Source organism: Malurus melanocephalus, unplaced genomic scaffold (assembly GCF_030028575.1).
Source record: "Malurus melanocephalus ecotype Western Australia unplaced genomic scaffold, MMel_1.1 scaffold_111, whole genome shotgun sequence".
In the NCBI taxonomy this organism is placed as follows: Eukaryota; Metazoa; Chordata; class Aves; order Passeriformes; family Maluridae; genus Malurus; species Malurus melanocephalus.
In genome coordinates this window covers 1,578,093-1,588,627 of record NW_026623343.1, presented here as the reverse complement: position 1 = coordinate 1,588,627, position 10,535 = coordinate 1,578,093, and positions in this window count along the sequence as shown.

The following is a 10,535-nucleotide window of genomic DNA, read 5'->3' as shown; positions in this document are numbered from 1 at the left end:
ATARATGCTAACAAAGTGCTGTTCCCTTAATTTGTTAATAAAGGACTCCTGTTTCAGTAGTTTCATTATTTTGCTTTGGATCAATGTCAAGCTGATAGACCTACACTTACCACCAGCACTCAATTTTCATAGCCCRTTAGCAGCACACTTTTGTCCACTCATTGACGAAAAAGCAACATGCAGAGGTCAACAGAGCTCCTATCTCCAGGTCTTTCAAATTTCATGGATACAGATTTGTTTGATTTAAGAATTTTAAAATGTTCAGAGACAGCAGTTGTCCATGGTAACTTTCTTTTAACTTCTGTCTCAATGGAAAAGACTTCAATTTCATCATCTGTGACACAGCTACGTCTTCTATTTGTTAGGCCATGCAAAATTGTGTATTAACACTGGCTTGAGCACTAATCTCAATAGAAACAATCAAAACCGAGCCAGTTTCTTGGCTGGACATTCAAAACGTCCACCTGAAAAGCTCATGGAAGCTGGTTTCAGCTCTGCACAAGCTTACTGTCTCAGCTCAGTGAGAATAAGCTTTTTTTCTACAACATCTTTAAGCATTTCTGGCCAAGCTACAACAATTCTTTGAGGCTTGTGTGATGGACTAGAAGAGAGTATAGAGGGCTTCATGCCAAAGAGTTAAACCTCTTGTAAACCAGAATAAAATACAAGCCTTGTTTTACTCATTTGGGTTATGAGCAAGATGTTGGATCACTTCCTAATTTGACTGGCATGATTTATTTCCCCCAAAAAGCTGTGTTGGAAGCAATCACTGTAACATCAGGGTAACACTCAACTTCACATACATGCAGGAACAGTGACAGAAACCAGCCAATGTCCTCACATGCACTGGCAGCTCCGAAACCTGCGGGGGTTGTACTGCCTGACAGGGAGAAAGCTGGGACCTTGACACTGCTCAAACTAATAAGCACACGCTTGACTAAGATTTGAACAGCAGCTGTAATTGCCATCTGCATTATTTGCCTCTGCTGTGTACAAACAGGGGCAGGCCCACATTTTTTGAATATTCAAGGAGGAAATTCAGGATGTCGAAATGTGCCTCCACGGACTGGGGGGTCAGGGTATGCAACTCACATTGTCCATTTTTTTCACACACTACCTCCCTYATTTTGGATCCCTTCTGACAATGTAATGCTGCAGCTTGAGCTCTGAGTAWGCTCTAAATTTTTATCTTCTTCATGGAGGGCAGAAGGAGATATCTGCAGACSATAAAAGATTGCATTTGCATAGCAGATATTATCAGCTAACGTGGAAACATAACGCTCTTCCTTGTATCCCAGTGATATCTACCCCATCCTAATTTCCTGTTCAGAACATCTGTGGCAGCAAATACATCCCTCAGCAAGTTGGAGATGCCACACAGAGAGCTCCTACACTCCCATCACAGGAATTCCCACGAAATGGCTCCCATTAGACACCTGTCAGCAATCCTTCCCTTTCCATTCCAGCTCCACTCCAGCTGCCTGATGCACAAGAACAGCAATGGTCTCTAGCCAGACAGACTTGAGTGAACAGCAGTTCTTAAGCAGTTTGCTTCGTCAGAGATACAGCTCCTCATCTGTCTCCGAGCAAAAAACACTCCTTCCCCAACTACATTTAAAAAAATCCATTGTAGATTTTACTGCACTGCTGCCAATGACAGAAAACGCATTGTCAGTATGAAAGATGAAACTGCAATGTAACTAAGCATGAATGCCCACTTTTGTACAAAAATGCAATCCTAGAAAGCTACAAAAACACTGGGAAACAACAGCTCTTTTATTTGGCCTCGATACTGCCCTCGTGTTCAATCCAGTTCACCAAAATAAGACAACCCCCTATCATTAAAGATGATCTCACTGGAAAGCAGCTCCCAGCAAGTTTTCTTGCATGGGAGGCTTTAACCGCCAGCCCTGATGCAGCCGGACTGGGAGCGGTGTTTGCTCAGCACATTCTGGTGGTTTCAGAGACAAAGCCAGCACTCCCAAGGCTCAAGATAATCAAGCAGATGAAGTCATCCACTCTTAATGCTCCAGAAAGAGATGGGGGGTGTGGAGGGTGGGTGTTGGTGGGTGTTATGGGGGACCACATTTAACATCAACGCATGGAAAAGTACACGGAAAAAAATATTTCCTGTTTAATGTCTGTCTTCCTTAATGAGATGCTGGCATTACCAATAAGACAGTGTTTGAAGGAATGAACCATTTAATCCCAGGAGGAGTCAGACTCACAGGCAGACATGCTCTCCTCAGGGACAGAGATCTTTGAGGGCTACAGATAGACTCCAAGGCCAGTGAGGCCCTTCAGGGACTTCAGTTAAGCATCACATTGTTATTGTCCTCATCTCTTTTGAGGAAGGCATTGCTAATACCAGAAAACACCATGTAGAAATACAAGGTGAAGCACATGCTTACAACAAACCCTTTCATTCTGGGCCCGCTCCCAGAGCAGGCTCGGGCAGAGAAGGAGCCCAAAGCAGCTCTCGGCAGTGACACTTCAAAGGCAGCACAAGGTTGGGAAACAGGCTAGGATTAGATACTGATAACCACAACCATTTCACAAAGCAACTGGGTTTTTAAGAGCCTTTGGGTTTTGGAGTTCAACTGCAAGTGCTTAAGGGAAATAAGATTTCCAACCCTTTCTAGAAAACCATGTACTAGTTGCTTAAAAACTGAAATCATTGTATTGACCTATCCCTGAACTCCTGTGACTTTTTATATTCATCTCTGCCTGCAAGCCCTCCAGGGATGAATCTGGCCTCACACTGCAGCATATTTCTGGGGCTTACACTGCAATTATTATAATGGACATCTTTCTTTTCAGAGTGGGGGAGAGTGTGGTGAAAATCCTTTCCAGTCTCATGTGTTTTCAATCATTTTTTCCCCTCCTTCTTACACACGCACATCTCTTTCCAATTCAAAAAAATGTATCATTTCCCTGCAGATAGCACAGCTGGATGGGTACAGCTCATTACTTTCTTAGAAGCTTATTTTCTTCCAAATTCTCTATTTTTATCTGAACTCTAGCTTTATTAATTCTTCTACCTGGGAATGGATTATGGGCATGGTCTCTGCTGCTGGAGGGAAGTGTACTATATTCTGGTTATCTGCTGCATATTAGATACAGCCACTTCTGCATAAACTGGAAATCTCCCAAGGGAGAATTTTTGAAGGAAAGCTCATGCCAGATGCCATGCTGGGATTTCTCTCCGTACGAGACAGGCAGCTGCAGTCAGGCTCAATTCTCCTACTGCCACTGAAATGGCAGCATGAAACTTAAACAGAGAAAACAGTTTACACTTGAGTATTCCAGCCATGGATAAAACACAGCCAGCATCTCAGTTGTCAAACATCCTGTTGTCTCTTGCCACATTGATTTCACTTCATGCTGAGTCTAGTGGCAAAATCTCAGCACTAATGAACTTAATGGGAGTTTCACCAGTGGATTCAAGAGGGTTGAAATTTCACACAGATTCTTTGGTCATAAAACTCCCTCTGCTCACCTCTGAGCTTAACAACTGTGCCCGTTACACCCAGCAYGGAGGATCTGGGGTTGATCCAATATCCTTTTAAGTTAATGGAAAGGCTCCCACTAACTTTAATGAGGACTGAGATAGATGAATTAGTGGATGAGAGCAYTTTATTTGAGAAAGGGAAGATCATGTTCTACAGCCACTCACATTGTCTTTTTAACCCCTCATGTACTATATTTATGCTTCTCTAATCCCCTGTGTTGATGTCACTTGTTGCCAATATTTTTGCAACAGTGAGGGACATCATAAGCTTTCAGGTTTTTACTCTTCCCTCTTCTTACCACTTAATGTGAGCAATAACAATTGAGGAAGCATATCAACAGAAGCATTCAGGAGAGAAAAATACAGATGAAAAAAACACACTAGAAAAAACAGTCTGTGTAACCATGCTTGAGAATATGYCACAGCCTCAGTTATGCCTGCAGCTCACAGCGACCTCTCTGCATTAAGGTAATGTCTTTTGTTGGGAGCACACATCAGTAACCAAAAAGCTGTGACAGCAGAGTTGTGCTTAAGAGAAAAGCATTGCTTTTGTATCAGTGCCAATCAATAGAGCTGATTTAATGCTCTTCCCTTTCTGTGTGAGTATCAGTGGAGGCTCATTCCTCATCCTGATCTTTCTTGTTCACCCCCACCTCATGCCTGCTGCATGAAAAACTCACACTTTCTTGGCTCTCTTTTCTTCTTCCCCATGATCAGTTTTTCTTCAAAGACCATTCCACAGGGCACCTTTTTATGTGGGGCTTACTTATCTCTCTTAATACTGCCCATTTTTAAAAATCCCAGTCCTAGAACTGTGAGGCAGTTTCTTCTATTCTGGATAAAGCAAGATGGGAGAAAACAGGCTGCACTGACAATCCAGGTCTGATCCAARTCTCAGAGACTGTTCCAGGACTGGATGTCAGTGATATCAGCATGACACCAAAGCCCACGTGAATATCATACAAACCTACACAGTGTTTCCCCTCAACAACTTGCTTTAAACTGGGCTTTTAYTAACATTTCACCTTTATTTTCACTGCTCTGTTTAAGCCTCATCCTTGGTATTATGGCATGCTTGAAAACTGAGCAAAACATTACAGGKCCATGTGTAGGGCTGAAATGACAACCACAGTTACCAGAAGCACCAGTCAGTGGGTTTTAATGCCGTGCCACTGGAGGGAAACACATTTTAGTCCTGGAGTTCCCATCCCCAAGTCCCCATGCCTCCATTTTTTAATTTTTTTGGATCCCAAGAATATTCTCAGACCAATGTACTCAAAATGGAAATGAATAATCACCAGCTTAACAAGAGTCATTAATCCCCTGTAAGCATACTTCTGCATGAATCTATTAATTCTCATTTCCAAGTTTTCAGAATTAAAGTGTTTGATATAGTTCATGCTACTTATTCCCTTTAATTAAACAACCTCCCACTGCTGAAGCGGGTGAAATATTTCATCAGTCAAAAGCATGCACAGACCTCATAAAGAAAGTTTCCGGGCTTGCCTGACACACAATAAAACACAGAGCATCAGCTGAAGTTTCTTGGCTCACATTAAATCCCATTTGTGGCAGAAGCAGCAGGCGAATTAATTCCCTGCCTTCTTTACAACATGCACCTTAAGAGAGAATTGCAGAGTTCAGATTTATATTGAATACCCTCAGTACCCTTCTCCACAGCCTGAGGGGTGGCTCCGATCAACAGCAAAACAAAATGATGAATAACATTGCTGAGCACCTGAATGACAGCAAATCAGTGACCTATAGCAAACTGTTTTGCAGCACCAAAGCAATTCCACATGAACAAACRTCCATTCATGTGATGAATCCATGTGATTTGCCACTTGGCAACTCTGGCAATAAATTCGAGTAGCAGAGGGATACACTATCTAAACAGTACTGAAAATGGAAGAGACGAGCTGTGTCTATCTCAGTGCTGCAAAGTGTGTGGAAGAATGGGAGCTCTAACAAGCAAATGGCAGAAAACACACAGTACAATTTATTTTTCTAATTCCTTACTTAATTCCATCTACTTTTGGGGACATCTACAAAGAGTATATACAGTGTCCAGAAGTAATCTTATTATAKTTGTGATTTATTATCCTTCTCATAAATAGAAAATGGAAACGTACCACTATGTCAAGAAGGTGGACTTCCACACAGCCAAGACAAACTGAAGTCTACAGAGGCTTTTTTAATGGTGTTTCATAAGCAGGACCCAAGTTCTGCTTTCAGTTTTGTATGTGATTACAAAATCTCACATACTGAGAGCACAGACACAAGAAGAGGGCACAACAGAAAAATCATTGGGGTTGTACAGGGTCATTTGACCCAGAGTGCCCCACGTCCAAGCAGGAGTGTGACCCTTGTTTTACAGAGGAGCTCAGGATTAGGGAAACATGAACAGGAGAACTTGGCATGGATCAAGCACACTCATCCAAAAGAGCACAGGCATTTGAGGAAGCCATGGTTTGCAGCCCAGAACTGAAAACTTATGATTCCTTTGAGACTTTTAAGTTTTTAGGTCACTTTGAACAAGCTTCCTTTAACTGTGTGCAATGCTAGTCATTCYCAAAAATCCCAGAGGCCTAACACCATCCTCTTGATTGAATCAGATTACAAGAAAAACTTGAGTCATTCAAGAAACATCAACTAACAACAAAGTCATCTCTGGCAGTCCCAGTGGACCGCAGTGTAGGAGGCTGTGAATCACTGAAGACATGGGAAAATGGCAGCAAGAGAAAGAAAAAAAAAAGACCACTTTGCAGTAGATAAACAGGTGTGACCTCGCTAAATCCCTCTGCAAGCAGTTATCAGGATCTGAACCCTGCCTGGAAACTCGCTGCTCTTAAGTATCCAACCTYCGATACCAAACATAATGAATTCTGGAGTAATTACTGCAATACGAAGCTTGTGAATCCAGCCAGTTCCAGCCAGCAGAGAAGAAAGGAACATCATTAAGCAGCCAGCTTAATGCTTCTTCTTTCAGAGAAGCTGGAAGAGAATGCAAGASGAACAAACTGCCAGAGTTTAGCTGCAGTTGTGTTGTGTTGCTGTGCCATCACAAAGATAAACATCAAAACCCATGAGATGAAGGAACTGAAAATAATCATTCCTAATCTACTTTTTAAGCTCTTTCACACAGAAGAAAGTTTTGAACTTCAATGGTGCAGCAAATTATTATCTCAAAGACAAGTCCCGAAACTGGGAATATATGCGACACTGTCTCCTTTCTAATTCCCAAAGACTGGAAGAAAGTTACGTTTCTACACAAATACAGGCTGGGCATGGCACGGCAATATGCACATTGCAGCTCAGAAAGTTGATGATGTCCTGGRCTACATCAAAAGCAGCAGGGGTAGCAGGGTAAGGGAGGGGATTCTGCTCCTGTGAGACCCTGCCTGGAACACAGCAGGACAAGGACCTATTGGAGTTCAGAGGAGGGCTGCAAACATGATCAGAGGGTTGGAACATTTCTCCTATGAMAACAGGCTGAGAGAATCTGAGCTGTTCAGCCTGGAGAAGAGAAGGCTCTGGGGAGACCTTTTAGCACCTTCCAGTACCCAAAGGGAGCTGACAAGAAAGCTGGGGAGGGATGCCTCACAAGGACATGCAGTGACAGGACAAGGGGAGAATGGTTTTAAACTGAAGAGGGTAGATTTTAATTATGTATTAGGAAGATATTTACGTTTGAGGGTGATGGGACACTGGAACAGATTGCCCAGAGAAGCTGTGGATGTTTCATCCCTGCATGCCCCAGTCTGGATGGGGTTTTGAACAGCCTGGTCTAATGGAAGGCAYCCCTGCTCATCACAGGGGGGTTAGAACAAGATGTTCTGTAAGGTGCCTTCCAACCATAACCATTCTGTAATTCTATGAGATATCCAGAATTTATTTTTAATACTGGCTCATTATAAATGAAGAAAAGCTGCAAATCTCTATGGGATGGGAATGTAAGGTCCAAGTGCAGTAATAGAAACAGTAATACCATAGTGTTCCGTGGAGAACTGGAACATTATTTGAAAAGTAAGAAAAAAAATAAGAAAAAAAATTGCATTCTTTTATTCTCCAACTTGAGACTTCTAAGTCCAGAAGTATAATATGCTTTAAAATCTTACTATTAAGGTTTTAGCCATTAAAAATATATCTAACACTTAAAACACTTTCCTCTAGCTAGGATCAAATAACATTAGACAAGAGAGCTCTGATGTTAGAGGGCTGAATTTTAATAACCAGAAAATGTGAGAAAAGCCACATTAATTCTAAAGCAGAAAACTTAGGAAGCCAGATTCAGTTAAAGAATAGAGCAATAGTTCATATTGAAGTAAGCATGAAATCCTCTTTCATATGACATTTTCTTTGCAKATTTGGCACCATCTCAATTTTTTATACTTTTTGCAAAATTGGTAAAGTAAATATGCCTCACCCAAGATAGGTTAGAAAACATGGATGTATAATTCAGTCAACTGCTCTGGAATACAAGTGAACATTTCTGATCCCCTGTATCTTCTAAAATTAGGCCTCTTAAAATCCTAAGTGCAAGTGCCTTAATACTTCCTGATATCAAACAGAAGTCAGTAAGAAATGAATTGTRTTAGAGTTTGATCCAAAGCCAAGTCCAGTCATTTTGATCTTTCCATTAAATTTCAGCCTGCCTTGGTATAAGCCCTCAGAGAACATGTAAAGTAAATGTTGATGCTCTTTGTGGGTATTGCATAATGTTGCAAAGTCTTTGCAAATAATTTCCTTCCTCTGCTTCTCAGTTCATGGCCACTGCCCATTAAAAACCAGAGCATTCTCAAACTGACAATCAGGGTGCCAGATAAGGTACATGTGTGCTGATCAGTATAGGCAGCATCATGAGGGGCAGTGATTTTTGCCTGTGCTCTCATGACACAAAAATCTTGCTGAAACACGTTAACAAGCCTGTGTATTCAAAACGTATGGCGACTGCAAATTTTAATCATTTATAGTATCAAGACCTGGCCAGTTTCCTGAGTTCTAGGGCAAGAAATTCAGAGCTGAGGAAGCATTATCTAACTTTTCCACCACCTGGGAAGGATAAGGCTTACAGGAAGAGTGAATGACATTCAGAGAGAGAAACGTCTTCATTAACTTTTCCTATTTTTTTCAGTACCTGTCTACSTATCATCTTAGATGAGCATAAAAATCTATAGCTCTCTAGATCACAATTTACCACGGCTTAATTTCAAGACTGTTCTTCCTAATGTCTGCTGACACACATACCAGATTCTGGAAAAGTATCTCTGCCTTCTTTTTCAGGGGAGTAAAAGATGGCTTTCATGACTGGGGAGCACAGTAGCTGAAAGCCCAGGGGAGGATTAGTTCAGAGCATCACATTAAGAGTTCATAACTCACTTGAAACCATCCTGACTGGGAGGAGATGGGTCAAACTCAGAAGCACAAGGCCTCACAAGGACTGATGAGGAACCAGCTAAGAGACCAGGTCAGCCAGTACCACTAACAAGAAAAGTGCATTTTAGCCCAGATTCACTGCTTTTGCTATGATTGTTCTCTTGCTTTAGAAACAGAAGCACCACACTGAGTGAGGTGTGGCCAGCACAGACATTAAGACCYCGTCACTGAATAGAGATGATTCAGAATCAACACATACCGTATTTTACCTGTCCTCAATAAGTTTTATGCATCATCAGCTCCCAATCCAACTCATATCCATGTTGATGTGAAATGACATAGTCTTGACAGATTGTCTCATACTTCTTGCTCTTCCACCAGGGATGGAGCCATATTTTCTGTATATTGATAGCAGGCAACATGTTCTTCTTAYGGCAGTGGCAATGAGGTTCCCTGCCTGGCATGGGTATGACTACATAAGCACAGACATTATTCATGTGCTCTGGAAAAGGCTGGTGTGAGAAGCAGGTTCAGGGGATTTTGTTTCCAAGATCAGACTTAAAGTTGAAAACAACTTGAGCAAGTATCAGGGCAAAACATATCAGACAAGCCAAAGGGATATATGTGTCCCAAAGCCATTGGTATGGTGGGAAAGGAGGAAGAGCAGAGTTTTAATGCAATTATGTACCCTGCTAAAATTGTTCCAGTAGTTGTTCTCCCTTCCTAAGGCACTGAGCCCACCAAGGATTAAGGCACCCATGTGCAGTCTAGGACAAAACCTTTCCCTGGTGATCAGTTTGGTATGGAGAGGCTGGCACTGATTCTGAACGCAGAACTGAGTTAGTCCTGGAACAAATGAAATCTGAGGCAGTCTTTTAAATGGAGGGAAAGTAAACAAGCACACACACGCATCTATCTGGGACAAAGGGGATTTCTTAGATGTCTTCATTTCCTGCTGCAGAGGCTGACTGCTTATTCAAGCCCACTGCTATTTATATCCCATCTCTGCATCTTGGGAGAAAAAGCATGAACTTCTTTAGAATTAAACTGTAGTTCCTCTGGCCTGGGCATGTTGAGYCTGGTCCCTCAGCAATGCCTCATGCGAACATTTTGAACTCCAGTGCTGCTCACTGATGCCAACGCATGCATCACTCCATTTGTGTGGGTGAGCACACTCCCAACAGTGCTGTCACCGGTCCTTTTATGCTGCTGCATTTCCATGGCCTCTTGGTCTGTGCTCTTTGTCTGCTTTCCATCATCACTGTCAAGTGCACAACAATTACTTAGGCTCTTTTTTCAGTTTGAGCTGTTCCTTCCTTTTGTAYGTGGGCTGGGGGCTATTTCTTTCTTTTTAATTAGAGGGCTTTGTTTATGATATCAGGTTTTGAATAAAGATTTTATAGCACACACCATAATTATATCAGTGCCAATAAACAGTACAAACTGGCATTTACAGCTATAACACAGTATTGTAGTTATATGTCAGTGTAACAACTCCACTAKATCAGCCTAAATAGGGATAGATGCAATTCAAGCAAATCAGATCTCAAAAATTACTACCGCTGAATTGCAACTCTCTTGGAAGAATCCTTGCTTAGAGGAATTCTCTCTGTTCAGTATTCAGAATGAATATTTATTTCAGAAAATA